At 46.0% G+C, this 20,880-nt stretch overlaps 1 long non-coding RNA gene across 1 annotated transcript; it reads right to left on the bottom strand.

Annotated features, from left to right (window-relative positions):
• Positions 1-6,682: 6,682 nt before the first annotated feature.
• Positions 6,683-9,459, bottom strand: LOC142434187 (uncharacterized). Its single transcript, XR_012781135.1, has 4 exons — positions 8,900-9,459; positions 8,196-8,323; positions 7,493-7,791; positions 6,683-6,944 (listed from the first exon to the last, which is right to left on the bottom strand). It is a non-coding gene; the product is annotated as an uncharacterized LOC142434187 (long non-coding RNA).
• Between the last annotated feature and the right edge of the window lie 11,421 nt (positions 9,460-20,880).

The following is a 20,880-nucleotide window of genomic DNA, read 5'->3' as shown; positions in this document are numbered from 1 at the left end:
AAGATGAGGCTGTCTGTTCCTATAATGATTTGCAGGCCCAGAAACCTATAGGGGCAATTCTACTCTGTCTACTCGGTCCTACCGAGTCAGAATGAACGTGGTGGAAGTGGATTTGATGTTTGAAACGTTTGCTAGAACAGCCAGTCAGAAACTGGAGAGCTGACACTCCCCCTCCGCTCCCCAAGCCCTTGCTCTGAACCCTAAGGCAACCCTGAACTTCTTTCAGCCAAGCCTGGAGGGCTGGCGAGGTGCCTCCCAGGTGCAGAGCTTAGGCCAATGGCTGGAGGACAAAGTCCTATACAGATGGTTCTCTCCGGCCAGACTTTCTGCTGGGAAGGAAGAGACACAGTCCTCTGAGCTTGTTCTGAGGCTCCTGTCACCTGAGACCCCTTCTTTGGCCCCCTCCCTAGTTTAGATAAAGGGCCTAGTCACTGGCCTTCCTGGAGCCTGGAGCCGGTCTGGAAGCTGGCCCAGGCATCTGCCCGTGGTTTGTCCCTGGTTGGTCATGCCTCCTTTTTCAGGCCTGCCTTCCTGGCCCCTCCCTCTGGACTTGACACCTGGTATCTCTTTCCTGTGTCCCTGAGCCTGAGGCTCACGAGGCCCAGGCAGGCAAAGTATCACTTTCTTCCTAAGCTGTCCCTGAAGCAGGGACAATCTCCTGTGCCACTGCCCCCACTGTGGGTGCACACTTCAAGGGTTCTTCTGGAATCCGGTAAACACCCAGGGAAGAGGGAGTGGGCCAAGCAGCGAGGCTGAGCCTGCGATTGCATCAGGACTGACGCAAGTCCTGCCTTCCCTCCCCCCCCCCCCACCTTGCCCTCCAGGGCGCTGTGGCCAGGCCAGGGGACAGGCAGCTCTGGCTCTCTCCTCTTCACTGGGCAGGGAGCTGGCTACGGCTGAGGCCAAAGTGGGGCTGCAGGGCAAGCCTTGACAGCCCACACTCAGCAACCCCCAGGCAGGCATCTGAAAGTTGGAGAGAGGGCACAGGAGGGGTGGCACAAGAGCTCAGTGTCTGCACAGGCTGGAGAATGATTGCGCAAAGTTTATGGCGCGCCAACCAGGCGCTGGGCTCTGCCACCACACTGCTGTGCCTGTCAGAGTCCCACTCAGGGGCCCCAGGGCACTGCCTGTGGAAGAACTACTCCAAACGTTGAGAAGCAAATCGCCAGGCCTGACTTCTCAGGAGTTTCTGGGTGGGCTCGAATTGCCCACTCTTCAGCTAGTAGTCAAGCGTCGGGCCATCTGCACCATTCGGAGTGTCTGGACATTTCATAGTAACAGTATCTGAATCAGGTCACAGGCGACCCTGGCCTCTACCCCTAGAATAATAAACTATCACTTTACTGGGCACTTCCTGTGTGCTTTGTGCCTACATGCTACCTGCACCATCTCATCTAATTCTAGCAACACCCCAGTGAGTTAGTCTACACATGATTCCATTTGGGTTTTGTTAAGTAATTATTTTAAAAATTAGGTGTGTGTGCTGGGGAGGTGGTGGTTACATTCAGACCATCAGCTCTGCATTCAATAGTTCAAACCCCTCATCAACCCCACTCCACATGTAATCTACCCAACCACTGCCTTTAAAAAAAGACAAGAAGCCCTCCAAAATACAAAAAAAAACAACAAAAAAACAAACAAAATAAATAAAAAGGACAAGAAGCCTTTTTGTGAATTGGGGAGGGGGTGGTTTACATAGCTGATCGTCATTTTTGCAACATAAGTGCTATTCAACAACTTAAATAATTTACCAAACCTCCTAATGGCTTGTCCTGCCCCTGCCCCTACTTCTCCTCCTTTCTCCTCCTCCTTACAGGGCATTATCTCCCTGTCTACCCTCCAGCCAATTGCTTCCTCTTCTCTCCCTTCCCCTCCCACCCCTGGTATCCATCGAAGTGTGTTTCTTTTGGTAAGAGAACTTTTTTTGTTAAAGCTGACTTGTGTTTTACTGACTATGCAAAGGCACTCAATTATGTGGATCCTAACAAACTATGGATGGCCTTGGGAAGAATGGGAATTCCAGAACCCATCCTTGTGCTCATGAGGAGCCCACACAGGGACCAAGAGGCAGGTGTGCAAACAGAACTGGAGGATGCGGCATGATTTCAAGTTGGGACCTGTGTGTATCAGGGTTGTATCCGTTCATCATACTTATTTAATTAGTATGCAGAACAAATCATCAGAGAAGCTAGATTATATGAAGAAGAATGTGGCATCAGGAGTGGAGTTGGCAAGAGAATTTTTATCTTGAATTAAAAAAAATAACATTGATCTCATACAATATTTGCCCCATTGTGATTGACTAATTTCACTTGGCATAATAGCCTCAAATACATCCATGCATGATTCCACCTTTTCAGGTAAGGAGACTGACGCTCAGAGGGTTAAAGATAAGGCACCTAAGCTGACTCAGTCAGGTCTTGGAAGAGTCAGTGTTTGGAACCCAATCTGTCTAATCTTTGCTTTATCACACGAACTAGTTAACGCAGTCGTCTCAACATTATAACGGAAACACAGACCCGTGGCCACGGAGTCAATTCCCGTTCATAGCCCCCCTCTGTAGAGTTCCTGAGGCTGTGCATCTTTATGGGAACAGACAGCCCCAGCTTTCTCCCAGGTCACAGTTGTTGTGAACATTGGTCTACAGAAGGAGAAGCGGTGGCTTCTAACTGTACTGAGAATGACTCGCAGAACCATCCTGCAATTCAGAGTTCAGTGGGAAGACATCCAAATGAAGATGTGTGTTGTGCCTTGAGATGCGTGTTGCTCGGTGTCTTTCTCAATGTATTCTGGGGGTCCTATCATTTTCCCCTCCCCATGAGGTCATCCCTCTGGACAGTGAGAGAACCAGCCCTTATCTCTATGAAATTACCTGTTTTGCTTTATGGTCTCCTGCTGACCATGCTTTGAATGTCACCTGAGACCAGACTCTGGCTATTCAGCAACCTTTCTGGACCTACTAGTGTCTGGGCCAGAGGAGAGGTTGTCTTAATGAAGAAATGGATTAATGGAGGAGCTGGGAATCGAACCTAGGTCTGTTGCTGATGCCATTTCCATTTCCTACTTCTTCACCCTGCTGCAGGACATTGCACCCCTCCCCTCCACCCTCTTAGTTACCCAAACTGAAGAGTGACTAGACAAGACATGTTTCAAGATGATTTAGAATCCTTCCCCGCACCCTGCCTTGTGTTTCAGAAACCAAAGGACTAAAGGAAAACTCAAAGGTAGCCTGCTATGGATTGGTGTCCCTTAAAAATATGCCTTGTAAATCCTAACTTCTGTGCCTGTGGTTATAATCCCATTTGGGAATGGGGTGTCTTTGTTATGTTAATAAATCAGGATTACAATAAGGTTTCTTAATCCCCTTCTTTTGAGATATAAAAGAAATGAAGCAAGCAACCCTTGAGCAGAGCAGAGATGCAGTGAGATAAAGGCCCAAACACCTAGAGATCCCCAAAGAACCTGGAAGCAGGACTGTCCTCCGGAGTACACAGAAAGAGCCTTCCCCTCCAACAGCCCCCTGCCTCTAAGCCAGTGGTTCTCAACCAGTGGGTCGCGACCCCTTTGGGGGTCAAACGACCTTTTCACAGGGTCACCTGATTCATAACAGTAGCAAAATGACAGTTATGAAGTAGCAATGAAAATAATCTTATGGTGGGGGGATCACCACCACATGAGGAACTGAATTAAAGGGTCACGGCATGAGGAGGGGTTGAGGACCACTGCTTTAATGGGTCTCATGCAGCAGATTTGCCCAGTGCAAAATATCTGATTTCTTGACTGCTGTTTCCATGAGCACTGATTGTGGGTCCAAAATAACATGAGTGAGGAAAAAAACACGTGTTATTGTAAACCTCTGAAAGTTCAAGGTCACTTGTTACCACAGCAGGATTTAGGCCATCCTGCCTAACTGACCCAGCGGCTTTGGACACATTCCTTGGTCTCTGGGAGCCTGAGCAGCCTCATCTGTTCAATGGGAAGAATAGCGCTCATTTCATTCACAGGCTTTGAGGGTTTAGGGTCCAGAGCCTTCCCCTCGAAGAAATCAGTACCAAAGAACATCGCATGCCTCACCAAAGAGAAGCCGTTCCAGCCAGCACATTTGGGGTGTGAATGAAATGTTTGGCCAAATAAAGCAGGCTAATTTTAAAACTGATCATTTTGTATGACCCACAAATGATGTGATAAGTCTCCAAATGGCCCTTGGCAGGAAAAAAAAAACCAAGGTTCCCCATTCTGCCCTAGAGCCAGCCCTCTCAACCTTGACTTCTCAGCTCCTAAACTAGGAGGAGACATTTCTGTTTGTTAAAGCTGAGGTGCACTTGTGGTGTTTCTGTTACAGCAGGGGTAGATAAGTGACTCAGCCGACCAGTCTCAACCCCCCAAGTCAAGGAGTGTAAAAGAAGGTGAGAAGTCACCATGGTAACAGCAGGGCCAGGTGCAGTGGTGATAGGGAAGGCCTGCCTGTGCCAGTTCCTGCGTTGTGTTCCTTTTATGAGACGTTAACAGACCGATGCTTCTCATTGTCTGCGTTTTCTTAGAAGTGAAAGGGGAGAGGGAAAAAAATACATATTTTCCCCCTTTCCTTCCCCACCCACTCAGAGAAACCAGCAGAACCCCCAGAAACTCTGCTGTGCTGGCCACGAAACTCCATCATCAGGTAAATCGTGCTAGGTTAAAGCGCCACATTGAATTTCCCCTATCAGTTCTATCTGTGGTTTTCCTTCTTTGGGGCTGCATTACTTTGGGAGCAAGGGCACAGATGAGGGAGGGAGTCTATCTGGAAACACCAGGTGCTCTTAGTGGCTTGGGAACCAAAAATAAAAGTATTTCAGAGGATACACTAAATTGTTGTCTGTCTGTCTTTTATTTATTCATGGACTTAGGTACTTATTTTTACCCTGGGCCTGTTGAAAAGGATTGGCTCACAGATTCCAAACTCAATTTAGCTTCAGGCCTTCATCATTGTTGAGCAGAGAATCTAATAATCACAACCGTCACTTGCCTTATAAGGCGTCCAGACTTTCAGATACCCTCAAGTAGTTAAAGGTTTTTAAATTGACGAGAGTGCTAGATAAAGTTACCAGCTTTTAAATGGGGGTGGGGGTGGGGAGGGAGGGAAGCTGGAGTACTACTCATGCTGCTTCATAAAAGAAACTTTCATACAAAAAAAAGACACATAGCCTCAGAATGAAGAGATTCCGAATGTTCTGTAAGGACACTGGCTGGATAGCAGGGAGCTCTTTTGAGAGGCTGCCCTTTAAACTGGTTTGCTATGAGTCAGCATCGTTCAATGGCCATGAGGCTGAGTTCACCTTTGATAAACATTTAGTGCATGAAAACTTACCTCTTTCTTCTGATTTATCGTCCTTCCCCATTTCCTAGTCCTAGACAGACATTTGAGAAACGCTGATCGGGTTTAAGAAGGAGACCACATGATCCAAACTGTTAATAGTGGTTCTTTCTTTGGGTGAGATAGGAAGGGGCTTTTATCAAGGGTCTCTCTTTGCAATTACAAAGATATATATTATTAAGCACATCTTATTTTAACAGCGTTATTAAAGCTGGAGTCATGGGTGACACATGGAGCTGCTAACCACAAGGTCAGGGATTCAAACCCATTGGTCACTCCTGGAAGAAAGGGGGTGTTCAACTCCCATAAAGATGTAGTCTTGGAAACCCCGAGGGGCAGCTCTACTCTGTACTACAGGGTCTCTGTGAGTTGGAATTGACTAGATGCCAGTGGGTTGGCTCTGGTTTACAGCTCTTACAGTGGTTCTGGGAGATGAAGGGTGTCCTGTCTTCTGCTTGGATACCTCTTAGGGCTGGGGTCTCATTGCCTTTCCTCCGTAAGTTGTGCCTGCTTTCTCATTGTACCTTTCTGGCCTGACCTGTAAGCAGGTGAAATGTTCCTCCTCCATGGGCCCTAATCTCCCGGAAGTACTTAAGGCTGCCTTGTAACTGCTACTTGAAGCTTCCCCTTCTCTGGCCTAGTTACCATCTAGCTTTCCTGGCCGATCAACAGCTGGAGGACAGGAGCTACATGTGTGCATCCTTGGAACCTCAGGCCCATCACGCGGCAGAAGTTCCTCAGTAAGGGTTGCCTGTAGGAATAAACTTCTATCTGCTGGATTTATCGCATCCTGAAATAGTGGCGATGCTAACCACAGGGTACCTACCACTTAATGGGAGCTATATGCTAAGGCCTTGCTGTGACTTTGGTCAGCACCAGTGGTTAGGTGATTTGGAGCAAGATGAAACGGATGATCCTGGAAGCATCGTTTCAAAAGGCAGAGTGTCTCTGGGAACTTATCCTACAGACTTCTGAAAATGCCCCGAAGTGTATGTGCAGAAATTTCCATTTCGGTAGTGTTTGGAATAGCAAAAACCTGGAAACAACCCAAATATCCATCAATAGGGAGCTTGGTAAATAAATGATAGCTCGGCCACACGATGTGAGCAGGCCTTCAAAAGAAAGAGGTAGACCTAAGTGAACTGATGTGGAAAAGTGCCCAAGACATATTGTTAAGGGAAGCAATCTCATTCCTGTACACACACACACACACACACACACACACACACACTTCTGTTAACGCGCGTGTGCACACACAAATAACAATATGGGGGGGGAATCTGGAAGAATAATACAATCCAAATTGTTAATAATGCTTCTTTCTCCATGTAGGATTATGGGGTACTTTTATTAAGGATCTCTCCCTGCAATTAAAAGAAAAAGAAAAAAGTAAGCATGTATGATTGTTAACAACTTTTTTAGAGTATAATTTTTATATATAAATGCCTTTTCTTTAGCAAGTAGAAATTTGTCTCCCCGAGTCCGGTAGACTGTCAGTTGGAGTTCGAGGTGTAGTCGGCTCCACGGCAAGGGTGGGCAGACTTTTTTTCACCCAGGGCCATTTGGATAGTTATAACATCATTCTTGGGCCCTACAAAATTATCAATTTAAAAATTAGCCGGATATATTTGAACAAACATTTAATTCACTCACCCCTAATGCGACAGCCTGATAGCTTAGTGGTAGTCTGTGGGGCTGCTAACCCAAAGGTCGGCCGCTCCAAACCACCCTCTGCTCCGAGGGAGGAAAGACTAGGCTTTCTACTCCCATAAAGAGTAACAACAAACAAACAAGAAAGCTGAATTCACTGCCAGCAAGTCGATGTCCACCCCTAGCGACCCTGCAGGCCAGCCTACAATGCCTGGGAGTGTCTGAGACTGTGATTCTTGTTCCAGTCGAAAGCCTTCTCCTTCTCCCCTGAAGTTACGGCCTTGGAAACCGCAGGCGCAGTTCCACCCTGCTCCAGAGTCTCTCTCTTCTCCTTCCTTTTACTCTCCCCCCACCCCACTCCCACCACGGCTGTTCCTCGGCTTGCTTAATCTGTCTTTTATTTTATTTTTTACGTGTATCATTTTTAAGGCCAGGAAAAAAAAATTAACAGGCACACAAAAAGGAAAGGTTTCAGACGTTGTGGCTCACCTAGTCTTCAGTCCCTTGGCCTGTCCTTTTGGTGCGTTGCCCACACCAGTGCCCCACCTGGCTCCTCCTCTGGCTTTCACTATGTCTCTCTGAGCGGACTTGGAAACTCCATTGCTTGGCTGGGTCTCTGCAGAGAGAAGGACCCCAGGTGGTGCTGTGGTGAAAGGGCCTGGCTGCGAAGGGAAGGGTTGAAGGACAAAGATGCTGCAGTTTCCTGAAGATTTACAGCCTCGGGAACTCCAGGGCCGTCCGGCTCCATCCTGTAAGGTCGCTATGAGTGGGTATGCACTCCACGGCATCTGGGATAAAAGGAAAATGGCACTGAATAGTTTGTGAGGTTCTTTCAGACATTAATTCGGGTGAATGCCTTCCTATCCTGCTCTCGCTCCTAGCCAAACTAGTTTTTTAGGGGAGATCTGATCATCGTTCTCATTAAGTGTCAGAGGCTGTTAAGGGCCAGCTTATTTTTCATTCTTGTGATGTTTGCAATTTTAACAGTAGATAAAATATCATTTCGGCTTTCAACCAAGAAAGAAACCTTCGATCTGTCCTTTGGACACATACAAACTGAGGGCAAGGTAGGGGTATGTTTGGGGGATAGGGTCAGGAATCCTTTTTCAGTATCCTTGAAAACAGAGGTCAAGTTAGGATCCTTCATGTAGGGGTGGGCACTCCAGGTTACCAAAAGGCAAAGTGGACCTACCCTGGGTAAAGACAGGATTCTGTCCACAGCACCTGGCAGCAGGACGCAAACTGTGCACGAGGTGGAAGGAATCCTCTCGATTTCACAATGTGACCTTGGTTGCCCCATTTCACCGGGCGTTTTGATGTCTGTGTAGAAACATTATCATGGGCAGAGCGTATGTATTAAACATTTATACACGTGCACATAATCTAAGCCAATCTGAAAGAGATTGCTTCCACGAGAAGAGTTTATTCTGTGAAACCAGAATCCAGGTAGATTGGTTAGGTGGTATTCTGGTCAGGAGGCCGATGGCATAAAGTTGTCAGCGGTGTGGGTCCCTGGGTTCATATCTGTTGCTTCTGGGCCACCTGGGTCAAGTAGCTTTGCTGCAGCCTACCTCAGTTTCCCCATATGTGACCTGGGAATAAGAAAAAATCCCATCTCCTGGAAGAGTTGTGGAAATGGAATTAGTTCATGTTTACTTGCTTCAAACAATAGTGGCGGACACGTAATAAGACCTGAATAATTGTCAGCTGTGACCATTCTCAACTGAAACCAAACCCATGCCACGGGGTGATAGGGTAGAGTTGAACTGCTCCCCCCCCCCCCGCCCCCACCCCCTCCCCCGTCAATGTTGATGGAAGCAGACTGCTGCATCTTTCTCCCACCCATCTTTGGATCTGAGCACTTTAACCGCTGCACCACCAGGGCCCCTCCATCACCTCTTAATCCCTCCGTCGTGTACTGAGAGTTGCGGCTTCATTTCCAGCAGCTCTTATTTCGGTTAGTAATACAGCATTTGATATTTCTCTACTTGCCAAGCAGGGAAAGTGAGTCACAAGGTATGAATCAGGGCAGGCAGGCCTGCGGTGGCTGGAACACAGGAGGCCCCGCCCCGCTGCCCAGAGATAGTCTGTGGGGTCCTAGGGGCGAATCTCCAAACTTTTGGGACCTCTGTAAGCTGCCGTAAATAAGGAGGCTTGGCGATGGCTTGGCTTTCCACTTCTCCCTCTCCCTCATCGCCATTCCTGCCGCCTTTTTTAATCCCCTTTGGTCCTTCTTCCTCTGGCCGAAACCAGTTGGACCTGAAGTCAGTGGCGATGGGGATCTAGATTGCAGACGTGTCCTGAGGAGGTCCGGCCTGCCAGTTCACTCCGGCCCGAGCTGAGATTCAGCTCCCGGGCAGGAGGAGGCCAGACCTCTCCCTGGGCGGGCGGATCCAGCCTCGAAGCGGATCCTCAGTCTCCGGGAAGTCACCGCTCTCCTCCCGCCCCTCTGGGCTCCCGGTGCCTGCCTGCCTGCCTGCCGGCCGCCTCCGGAACTCCCCGCTAGCAAGGCTTGGGGGTAGGGGTTTCCTGCAAAGCTGCGTGGCAAATCGGGAGGGGCCGCTCCTGCAGCCAGCTGGAACCTGTGCCCTGCACCCACCCCTTCACCCCCACCCCTTTAAAGGAGGGCTATAAAATTCCGGAAAATAGATTAGAGGCCGAGGATGGGTGGGGCGATGAATCAGTACATTCCTTCCTCCCCCTGCCTCCCCCTCCCTAGTTATCTCTCTGGGAGGGTGGGTCCTCTGGTGGCCTTCTCCTGACCTGCCCACTGGTGGGGGCTAGAGGAGTTAAGCAGTGCAGGGCCTGAGGGGTGGGGGCGGCGGCACTGGAGGGCCTGGGGAGGCTGGGTGGGACCCTGCGTTTTGTGGATCCTGCATTCTTTACTTTGTAGCTCGCGACTCCATTTAGTTGAGTGCTTGAAGCGGTTGGATGATTGCTTCCTTCCGCGCGGATCTCTCCTAAGCCTGTCTGCATTCTAGACTCATGGCAACCTCGTGTGTATCCAAGTAGGGCTATGCACTGCAAGATTGCATGGCTGGCTTTTTTAGAGGTAGATTGCCAGTCCTTTCTTCCTACATACCCAGGGTGGACTCAGAAACCCACCCTTAGGTTAGCTACTGAGTGTGTTCTGTGGGCACCACCCCCTGTCTGTCCTTAGTAGCTCTCATTCACTGAACAAGCTCCTCTGATGTAGCAAGATCTGTGCTGAGTCAGTCTTTCTTTTCCTACCCCAAACTTTGGAATGTAGGAATACCTTGTCTTCTGTTGGAGGGAAGGAATCTATCCGAAGGTTTAGTGAGGCTAGGTAACCAGCCCAAGTTCACACGGTGGCAGAGCCAGGAGTAATCCGGACTCAACTGGTCCCAGGAGTTTCCCACCATTCCCTACTGCTTCCTTTACGTTAGGTTATTGAAAGGTAACATTTTGCTTGATTTCATTGTTTAATTGTTTACTTTGTCACATGAGACATGTGATCACCATGTCCATATTATACGTGAAGAAATGCTAGAGGTTTTGTGGGTGACCCAAGTCAGGGATTGAAGGGCAGAGCTGGAGAATCTACACAGCCATTCCTGTACACAAAGCAAGTCCTCTTCCTAAAACCACAGTTGCTATTTACCTCACGCTTCGCCATTTACAGAGCACTAAGAAGCTCACACTTGTGAGGTCATCGCCCCATTTCTCAGATGAGGACAGACATTCATTCATGAAGTGAAGCTATCTGTACAGAATCACAAAGCTAATAGTAAGTGGCAGAGCCTACAAGTTTGAAAGAAACATCTAGAGCGAACGGTATCAAAGTTCCTTCGGGTCACACAGTCCACAGTGACAAGTGCGCTACTACCTGTCATCATGTCTTGAGCACTTACTTACTAGGTGCCTGTGTTAGGCCAGGTTGACTGGAGAAACAAATCCAGGGACCCTCCAATATGTGTAAGAGAGAGCTTTACATCCAAGAGCAATTGTATGCTGAGAAACACCTCAGCCCAGTCCAGGTCAAGCCCATAAATCTGATATTAGCCCATATGTCCGATATTCATCCATAACTTCCTCTTCAGACTCACATAGCACATGCAATGATGCCAAAATGCAGGAAGATCACAGGGCTGTCTCCGTAGGTCTCTGCCTCATGGCTCGCTCAGGTCTCAGCATAGCTCCTCATGGCTTGTCCACAGGTAGACGAAGGCAAAGAGAAAGTTCCCAGAATCATCATGAAAAGGCCATGCCCACAAGGGTACATCATTAGGCTGTGCCCTGATTGACTAGCTAGACCCCATCCCTTCACTCTGAATAGCCTCAAGTTGACACAAGATTATATAACTAACCACAGACCTGTCAACTTGACACTTTTATACAACTCTTTAGCTATACATAATTTTTAAACAAGACAATATTAGAATCATATTTGTACCTAATTGGACAAAATTAAAATCCATATAACTCAGAATGTGTCAGCCACATTTAAACATAATATTCCAGAAGCGAACAAAACAAAAAGTATTCCATACTTAATAATTGCAGCTATGTGAACACCTACACCATAATCCTATAATCCTATGAGCATATTCCCCAACCATTAAAGTTTAGAAGTCAGCCACTCATGCCTTTATCCTCCCCACTTTGGGTATCCAATTTCTATACTGCCCACTTATATCAACCCAGTGCTCAGAGACAAGCATGTTCTTTGATCTAAAGGGTCTTCATTCCAGTTGGAACCTTGTGACTCCACATCTATAAGAAAAGTCAAAACAGGAGAGCCTGTCCATAAAGTCAGCAGCAATACGCACCAATTCACAGTTTCAAAACTCTTATCTTCATCTGGTCAGATTCTTGTCAACTCAGTGTGGGCCGCACCTTGTTTAGCCTCACCAGGGTGCCCAATGGCCGCCTTGCCTTTGACCATGGGCCCATCACAAGTTCTCAACAACGTATGCTCTTCCAAGCCTGGAGGTCCTAGTTCTGAAGGAAGGAATTCTCCCACCTGGAAACACAGCACTGATTCCACTGAAGTGGCAGCTAAGAATGCCCCCTGGCCACTTTGGGCTCTGTATGCCTTTGGCTCAACAGGTAAAGAAGGGTGTCACTGTACTGAGAGGTATGCATAATCCTAATTAACAAGGGGAAATTGGACTGGTGCTACATAATGGAGGTAAAGAAGAATATATCTGGAATCCAGGAGATTCCCTTAGGCCAATGGTTCTCAACCTTCCTAATGCTGAGACCCTTGAATACTGTTCCTCAAGTTATTGTGACTCCGTTTGTGGGCGTATCTGCATGTGGGCGGACCCGCCTGGAGATTGACAGATGAGCAGTGTCTCGGTTCCTAAGACCATCAGAAATATGGTCTTAGGCGACCTCTGTGAAAGGGTTGTTTGACCCCCAAAGGGGTTGTGACCCACAGGTTGAGAACTGCTACCCTAAGCCATCTCTTAGTACTACCATGCCCTGTGATTAATGTAAATGGTAAACTACAGCAACCCCAATCCTGACTGGACTGCTAATGACCCAGATCCCTCAGGAGTGAAGCTCTGAGTCACCCCACCAGGCAAAGAACCACAGCCAGCTGAGGTGCTGGCCAAGGGCAAAGGAGATACACAATGGGAAGTGGAAGAAGTTAGCTCTACCTATCAGTCATGACTACGTGATCAATTGAAAAAGCAAGGTTTGGGACTGTAGTTCTTCTTTATATGTGCTTATTGAATATCTTTCCTTTGTTCATATACAATATACCAGATACAAATAGATTGAGTGTGTTTTAAATTACATATATGATAGATATATGATGTTAGACATAAGTGTGATTTCAATAGTGTCTGGAAATTATATATGGCTAAAGAATTTTTATATATATAAAAAAGAGAGAATTGTGTACAAGTGCCAAGCCGGCAAGGGGTGGACTGTGATAGTTAGATTTTTGTTAGATTGGGGAATAGAATGCGAGCTCACCTTGGGCACACAGAAGAATTACAACCAGTTGAGATGCAAAAACGGCAAAAGGAGTTTATTTTCCTAGCTCCCTCCACTGCCCAGCCCAGCGGGGACCCAGCGTCCAAAGGGGATCAGCCCCGAGTTCTTTGTTCTCCAGGCTTTTATAGGGTTAGGGGGCAAGGGGCAGTCCAGGGCTATTATTCTTTAAATTTATTGGAGAATATTTCTGGTGCCAGTCTTGTCCAGCAGTAACTGCCCGATTGGTCTGCCGACGGTGGGTGATCACCTGTTGGACACTGTCCCATTGGTCAGCTTGGGTCGGGCTACATCAGGCAGTGGTTTACGTCTGTCCAGGAACCTGAAACTGAACCTTAGGCCCTTTCCGAGAAACCGAAACTTAGGCCCACCTCAAACTTTGGTTCTCCACAGCCTATTCTAGCCCTAACCCAGTTGAACTATACTTGTGCTCCACAATTTATTGTGTCAACTAGGCTTCCATAGGAACATGTGGGCAGAGTTTAATTGGATTGAAGCTTGACTGGAGGGCGAGATAAATGGCTTTCCAAGGTCAGCCCCTTTCCCTCTTTCAAGCTGGTGAGTGCTCTATTGCCTAAGGTAGTTCTTTGTTTCAACCATGTGCTGACCCATTTGGTGCGCTGCTGTGGACCCACCCAACCCAACCAGTGGATCCTGTTGCCTCACTCTGCATCGCTGGAGCTTGAGCTTCCACTGGGACTGCTTGGCTAAGCTCCCAAGCTACTGGCCTCTGCTACTCCTCAACTTCTCACCTGCCTGCTGTTGCTGCCCCACCCTGCTTGTCTTGCCTGAGGGAAGACTCCAGCTGTTGCTTCCTTGACCTTGGACCAGCAGCCTGAGTGAGTTGAGGGACTTTCAGTATATTAATTGTTCCACTAAAGTGAGTTGAACTGAGCCCTCTATATTGCTGTATAGATTAATTAGCTGTTATATTCCTTCTTGCTATATAAACCTACCTTTTTTATATGAGAGTGTATAAAAAAAACCCAGAATTTTTTTTCAAAGATATATATTTAATTTTTTCTTACAAAACAACGTAATCACCTCCAAAGTACTCTCCATTACACTTAATTTGTCAAATCCGCGATTCCATTCTTGGAAACACTTTTCAAATTCATCTGTTTGGATGGCTGACAGCACCTCCCTTGTGTTTTTCTTCACCTCTTCTATGTGGCCAAATCACTGTTCCTTTCATGTCCCTCTTCATTCACAGAGACAGAAGTTGCATGGAGTGAGGTCAGGTGAATAAGGTGGATGGGGTAAGAGAGGCACGCTGTTTTTAGTAAAAAATTGGCACACTGAGATGGCTGCTTGGGGAGGTGCATTGTCATGGTGGCAAAACCAGTCCCCTGTCCGCCACTAAACAGGCCTTTTTTTGTCGCACCTGGTTAAAAACAAACTCAGAAACCAAACCCATTGTCATAGAGTAGATGCTTATTCATACCAGGTTCTTTTTAGAACCTCTAAATAGAAAGCTTGATTTACAATCTGACCTGGTGGAACAAACTCCAAATGCACTGTGAGTGGACATTTTTATCTGTTCGGGAAGTTGACGGACGTTCAGAATGAACTTTGTCATCAATCAACATTTCACCTTTTTGAAATGAGAAAACCACTGTACACTTGAGTTTTTCCCATAGTGCTGTCCTTGTAAGCTGTATTCAACAGCACAAGACTTTCTGCAGCATTTTTCTTGAGCAGGAAGCAAAATTTCACAGCTGCATGCTGTTCTCTTAAAGTTGCCTCTGGGTGCACTAACTCAGAGACTTGGTGGGTGCTGGCCTAGTGGGAAGATGCTATGAAAGTTCCACACGACCCAGTGCAATTCCATTTTTGGGGGGGTACCTCCTCGTGTATATAATCACAAGTGTCCTGGTTTTGTTTCTCTAGAGAACCCTAGCTAACACAGTGCCCTGGTGTAGTGGTTACGTGTTGGACTGCCAACCACAAGATTAGCAGTTTGAAATTACCAGTTGCTCTGTGGGAAAAAGATGAAGTACTCTACCCCCTGAAGGAGTTAGTCTCAGAAACTCACAGAGGCAATTCCACAGGGTCGTTAGGAATAAGCATCGGCCCCATGATAGTGAGTTTGGTTTCTGAGGTCTTATTTCACCAGGTGTCCAGTGCTGTGCTTGTGAGTTACATATGCAAACTCCTTGAATGCCCATAACAGCCTTATAGTATCTTCTGGTACAATTTTCATTCCCAGACTCAAAGGGGCAGAGTAACTCTCCAAGGTGATACAGCAGTGTGGAGTTGCTAGATGAAACTGGGAGCTTGCCACCTGGCCTCTGTCCTGCCTCTGTCTACAAATGCTTCTTGAAGGGCGTTAATTTTTTTTTTTTTGCCACAGCACCATTATTTCTTTCTGGAACCTCTGTGGTGGCAGGGGTTCACATAGCTCCTGCTCTCAAGGAGCTAACTCTCTAAAAAGGCAGCTAAGAATATTACCAGCATGGCCTACAGGGAGGATTAATAAGCTAATGGCACTTGGAACTCTTCAGCAAAAGCACCGAATAGACGGAGGGCACTGATTACGTGTGAAACTCTCCCACGGTAATAATAATAATAAAAAAAGGTGCCTGGAGCCCAGTTACTGATCTGTTTGAGGTGTGGTGGGAGCAGAACTATGTTACAGCCTTCCTTTGAAAACCATTTCAGACGAAGTCTTTCCGGTTAGGGTTGGAGTGTACCCTCCTAACCCCTTGCCACCACCTGGAGGTACTAGAGTAGAGATGGTAGTGATGTGATATATGGGCTGACTCTTGCCTTTTGCTCTGAAGGATTTCCAGCTTACTCCACGTGGTTATTGACCAGTCAGATTACCACCATGCTTCCCTTGGGTTCTGGAGGCAGACACACATGGGCTGGAATTCTACTTTTGTCATTTTACTTCTCTGAGCTTCAAAAGAGCAAAATCTCAAATTCTCTGCTATCAAGTTGATGCCGGCTCATAGGAACCCTATAGGATAAGGTAGTCCCTGTGGTATTCCGAGACTGTAACTCTCTATGGGAGTAGAAAGGCCCATCGTAAGTTTTCTTGAAAGCTTAAGTTCCTTTAAAAATGAGGATAATAGTACTTTCCTCATAGGGTTATTTTGAAGAGTAAATTTAAAAACAGGACTTGGCATAATATCAATGCTGATAAATGGTAGCCATCAGATTTTACTGATGTGCATTTTTCCTGGTTTTAAATCATACAGTGGTTCCTTGTTCTGTTGAAATAACTGCCTCTTGGTCTATGTACAGGCTCTGCATGAGTGCAGCTTGGTGTTCTGGAATTCCCAGTCTTGAAGCTATCCATAATTTATTATGATCTGCACATAGTCAATAAAACACAGGCAAGTATCTTTCTAGTATTTTCTGTTTTCAGGCAAGATCCACCTGACATTAATAATGATGTCCCTTTTTTCACAGCCTCTGCCAATTCCTGGAAGCTCCTGCAGACATAGTGTTCCTGGTATTCCTGGAAGTTCCTGCGGACATAGTGTTGCAACTGTTTTTGAATTATCTGCAGAAAAATTTTACTTGCATGCTCTTATTTACTTAACCTTCCTATAACCAAATATCACAAGTTGGTGGCTTTAACAAAGAGAAATGTATCTTCTCTAGGATGTAATTCCTAGGAATTTGAATTCAGGATACTCCTCTAAGGGAAGGCTTTTTCTGAAAGTTTTGGATAATAGATCCTTGTCTCTTTTGACCTTCTCCCCTTGGGCAGTCTTCATGTGGCTTGGTGTCTCTCTTCCCACTTCTGTTTCCCTCACTTGCTTATTGAGTCTTTTTTATATCTCAAGAGATTGATTTAAGACTCACCTAACACTAAGTGAACCCAGTCCCAAATGGGGTTATAACCACAGACATAGGAGTTAGGATTTACAACATACATTTTTTGGGAGACACAACTCAATCTATAATATGTGATATTAATGATATTGATTTAAAAAATAATTTTCTCAGGGGCTTGTGTAGCTCTTATCACAATCCATCCATCCATTGTGTCAAGCACATTTGTGTATATGCTGCCATCATCCTTTTCAAAACATTTTCTTTCTACTTAAGCCCTTGGTATCAGCTTTTCATTTTCCCCCTCCTCCCATCCCCTTGATAATTTATGAATTATTATTATTTTTTCATGTCTTGCACTGACCGATGGCTCCCTTCACCCATTTTCTGTCGTCCTTCCCCCAGGGAGGGGGCTATATGTGGATCATTGTGATTGGTTCTCCCTTTCTCCCCCAACCTTCCCCTTCCCCTTCTGGTATCACTACTCTCATTATTGGTCCTGAGGGGTTTATCTGGCCTGGAATCCCTGTGTTTTCAGCTCTTATCTGTACTAGTGTACATCCTCTGTTCTAGCTGGATCTGTAAGGTAGAATTGGGGTCATGATAATGGGGCTGAGGGGAGGGGAGGAAGCATTAAAGAACTAGAGGAAAGTTGTATGTTTCATTGGTGCTATACTGCACCCTGAGTAGTGCTTCTCTTCCTTGTGACCCTTATGTAAGGTGATGTCCAATTGTCTACACACAGGCTTTGGGTCTCCACTCCGCACTCCCCATCATTCCCATTGATATGTTTTTTTGTTCTGGAATGATATTGATTTTGCCTTCTTTCAGATCACCTTTCTTTGGAAGGGGCACATGTACAGATGTCATCCAGTCTGTTGGCCAGGTAGTCTACATTTCTTGGCATAGATGAGTGAGTACTTCCAGCATTACATCCATTTCTTGAAGCACCTCAATTAGCATTCTGTCAATTCCTAGAGCTTTGCTTTTTGCCAACCCCTTCAGTGTAGCTTGGACTTCTTCCTTCAGTACCATCGTTCTGAATCACATGCTTCCTCCTGAAATGGTTGAATACCGACCAACTGGCCAGTTCTTTTTGGTGCGTGATCTCGTGTATTCCTTTCAGTTTATTTTGCTGTTGTCGTGTTATTCGATATTTGCTGACATAATCCTTCAATGCAAGTCAAGGTTTGAATTCTCTCTCTCTCTCAGCTTGGGAAAATGCCAAATGTGTTCTTTCATTTTGATTTTCTAACTCCAGGTCTTTGAGCTGCCCTTTGGAATGTTCTGTTCAGCTCTTTACTCCAGCAATCCCTCCATTAGCTCCTCTACGTTAAAGAACAAGCTTCTGAGTTGCTTCTAACATCCATTTTGTTCTTCTTTCCTGTCTTTTTAAAGATCTTGCTGTCATCCCCTAACTAGTCTGGTCTTCAGTCACTGGTGTGCAATGCATTAGCTTTATTCCTGAGACAATCTCTAAATTCGGGTAGGATTATGTAAGGTTGTACTTTGGTTGCCTTTTGGACCTACTTTACTATTAAAATTTAATTTGCATATAAGCTCTGGTCTGTTCTACAGTTGGCCCCTAGCCTTGTTCTGAATGATAATAATTTTTTCCCCCATAGATGGAAATACTAATTCAATCTGTATGCTGAGCAAATAATCTGAGAATCTGGACCATATAATGAATAACGCGATATCAGGATTGGAGGAAAACTTTATTAAAAACCTGCAATATGCAAATGACAACCTTGCTTGCTTGTGGAAAGTGAAGAGGATTTGACACACTTACTGATAAAGATCTAAGACTTCAGTATGGATTACACCTCAATTAAAAAACAAAACATCTTCACAGTGGAATCAACCAACATCACGATTATTGAAAACAAATAAACAAACAAACATTAAAGTTGTCAAGGATTTCATTTTACTTGAATTCACAATCAATGACCATGAAAACATCAGCTAAGAAAATTAAAGGATATGTTGCATTGGGAAAATCTGCTGTGAGAGATCTCTTAAAAGTGTTAAAAAATCAAGATGTCACTTGAAGGACTAAGGAGCCTGACCCAAATGATGGTGTTTTCAATCATCACATGTGCATGGGCCAGCCCGACAATGAACTTGGAAGGCTGGAGAATAATTGCGGCATTGGAATGATGGTGCTGGTGAAGAATATTGACTATACCCTGGACAACCAGACGAACAAACACATCTTGCCTGGGAAGGAGGATAGGCGGAATGCTTTTTAGAAGTGAGGCTGGTGAGACTGACAGTGAACAGATTCACAGGAGAGAGCATTCTCTGGAGGAGGACATCATGGTTGGTGAAGTAGAGCGTCTGTGGAGAAGAGGAAGCTCTTTAAGGAGATGGTTTGGCACAGCGGCTACAAAAATAGCCTCCAGCATCATAGGTCATGGGGGCGGTGCAGGACCAGGCGGCGTTTTGTTCTGTTGTGCTTAGGGTTGCGAGGAGTCGGAATGGACTTGACGGCACAAACGGCATCATAACTGTTTACTGTCCTTACGTCATTATGGAGTCCTTGGATGGCAGTCACAAAAAGACTCGTGATGTGAAGTCGCCTAGAGGCTCTTTGTACGGAAGACCCGTAGAGCCGCTCTTGGAAGAATGCAGCCATGCAAAGCTTGGGGAGCAGGGTTCTGTTCAGCAACACACAGGGCACGGTGAGTCAGAATCAACATGGAGGGCAACTGTGTCTTTCAATTTTTATTTTTGCATTGTTATAGTTAATGACATTTTAGGGCCACATGGAGGTAGGTTGTAGAAAAGATTTCACTTATTTTTTCCATCACCTGCTAGATTGCTCCACAGAGTTCAAAGTGAGGGGGGAAAAAAGCACACCAGTTGCCATATTTATGTCAGCCCCCAAACTCATGACAAACCAATGTGTGTGTTAGAGTAGAACTGAGCTCTTTAGGGTTTTCTTTATTTTTTTAAACGTTTTATTAGGGACTCATACAACTCTTATCACAATCCATACATATACATACATCAATTGTGTAAAGCACATCTGTACATTCATTGCCCTCATCATTTTCAAATCATTTGTTCTCCACTTAAGCCCTTTGCATAAGGTCCTCTTTTCCCCCCTCCCCACCTCAAGAGCCCTTGATAATTTACAAATTATTTTGTCATATCTTGCCCTGTCCGATGTCTCCCTTTACCCCCTTTTCTGTTGTCTCTCCCCCAGGGAGAGGTTACACATCGATCCTTATAATCGGTTCCCCCTCTCCAACCCACTCTCCCCCTACCCTCCCAGTATCGCTACTCATCCGCCCTGGATTCCCTGTGCCTCCAGCTCCTATCTGCACCAGTGTACATCATCTGCTCTATCCAGACTTGCAAGGTAGAATTCGGATCATGGTAGTTGGGGGGGAGGAAGCATTTAGGAACTAGAGTAAAGCTGTATTCTTCCTCGGTGCTACATCGCACCCTGACTGACTCATCTCCTCCCCTAGACCCCTCTGCAAGGGGATCTCCAGTGGCTGACAAATGGGCTTTGGGTCTCCACTCCGCACTTCCCCCTTCATGGCAAGATTTTTTTGTTCTGATGATGCCTTATACCTGATCCCTTTGACACCCAGTGATCACACAGGCTGGTGTGCTTCTTCCATGTGGGCTTTGTTGTTTCTGAGTTAGATGGCCATTTGTTTACCTTCAAGCCTTTAAGACCCCAGACGCTATCTCTTTTGATAGCTGGATACCATCAGCTTTCTTCACCACATTTGCTTATGCACCCCTTTATCCTCAGTGATCTTATCATGGAGGTGTGCACCGAATTATATGAGTTTTTGTTCTTTGATGCCTGTTAACTGATCCCTTCGGAATCACGTGATCACACAGGCTGGTGTGTTCTTCCATGTGGGCTTTGTTGCTTCTGAGCTAGATGGCCGCTTGCCTCTTTAGGGTTTTCAAGGACTAAAAAAAAATTTTTTCCTAGGTAGAAACCCAGCAGCGCTTCTGGTTAGGCTTGAACTTAAGGGGAGAATCATGAAAATAAGCATTTAGAGTACAACGTGGTAAGTGCTAAGATCAAATTCACTTCTGTCTAGTCATTTGCAACTCATAGCTAGTCTATATAGGGCAGACTAGAACTGCCCATG

Source organism: Tenrec ecaudatus, chromosome 1, assembly GCF_050624435.1.
Source record: "Tenrec ecaudatus isolate mTenEca1 chromosome 1, mTenEca1.hap1, whole genome shotgun sequence".
Taxonomy (NCBI): Eukaryota; Metazoa; Chordata; class Mammalia; order Afrosoricida; family Tenrecidae; genus Tenrec; species Tenrec ecaudatus.
This window is presented reverse-complemented; position numbering and strand designations above follow the sequence as displayed.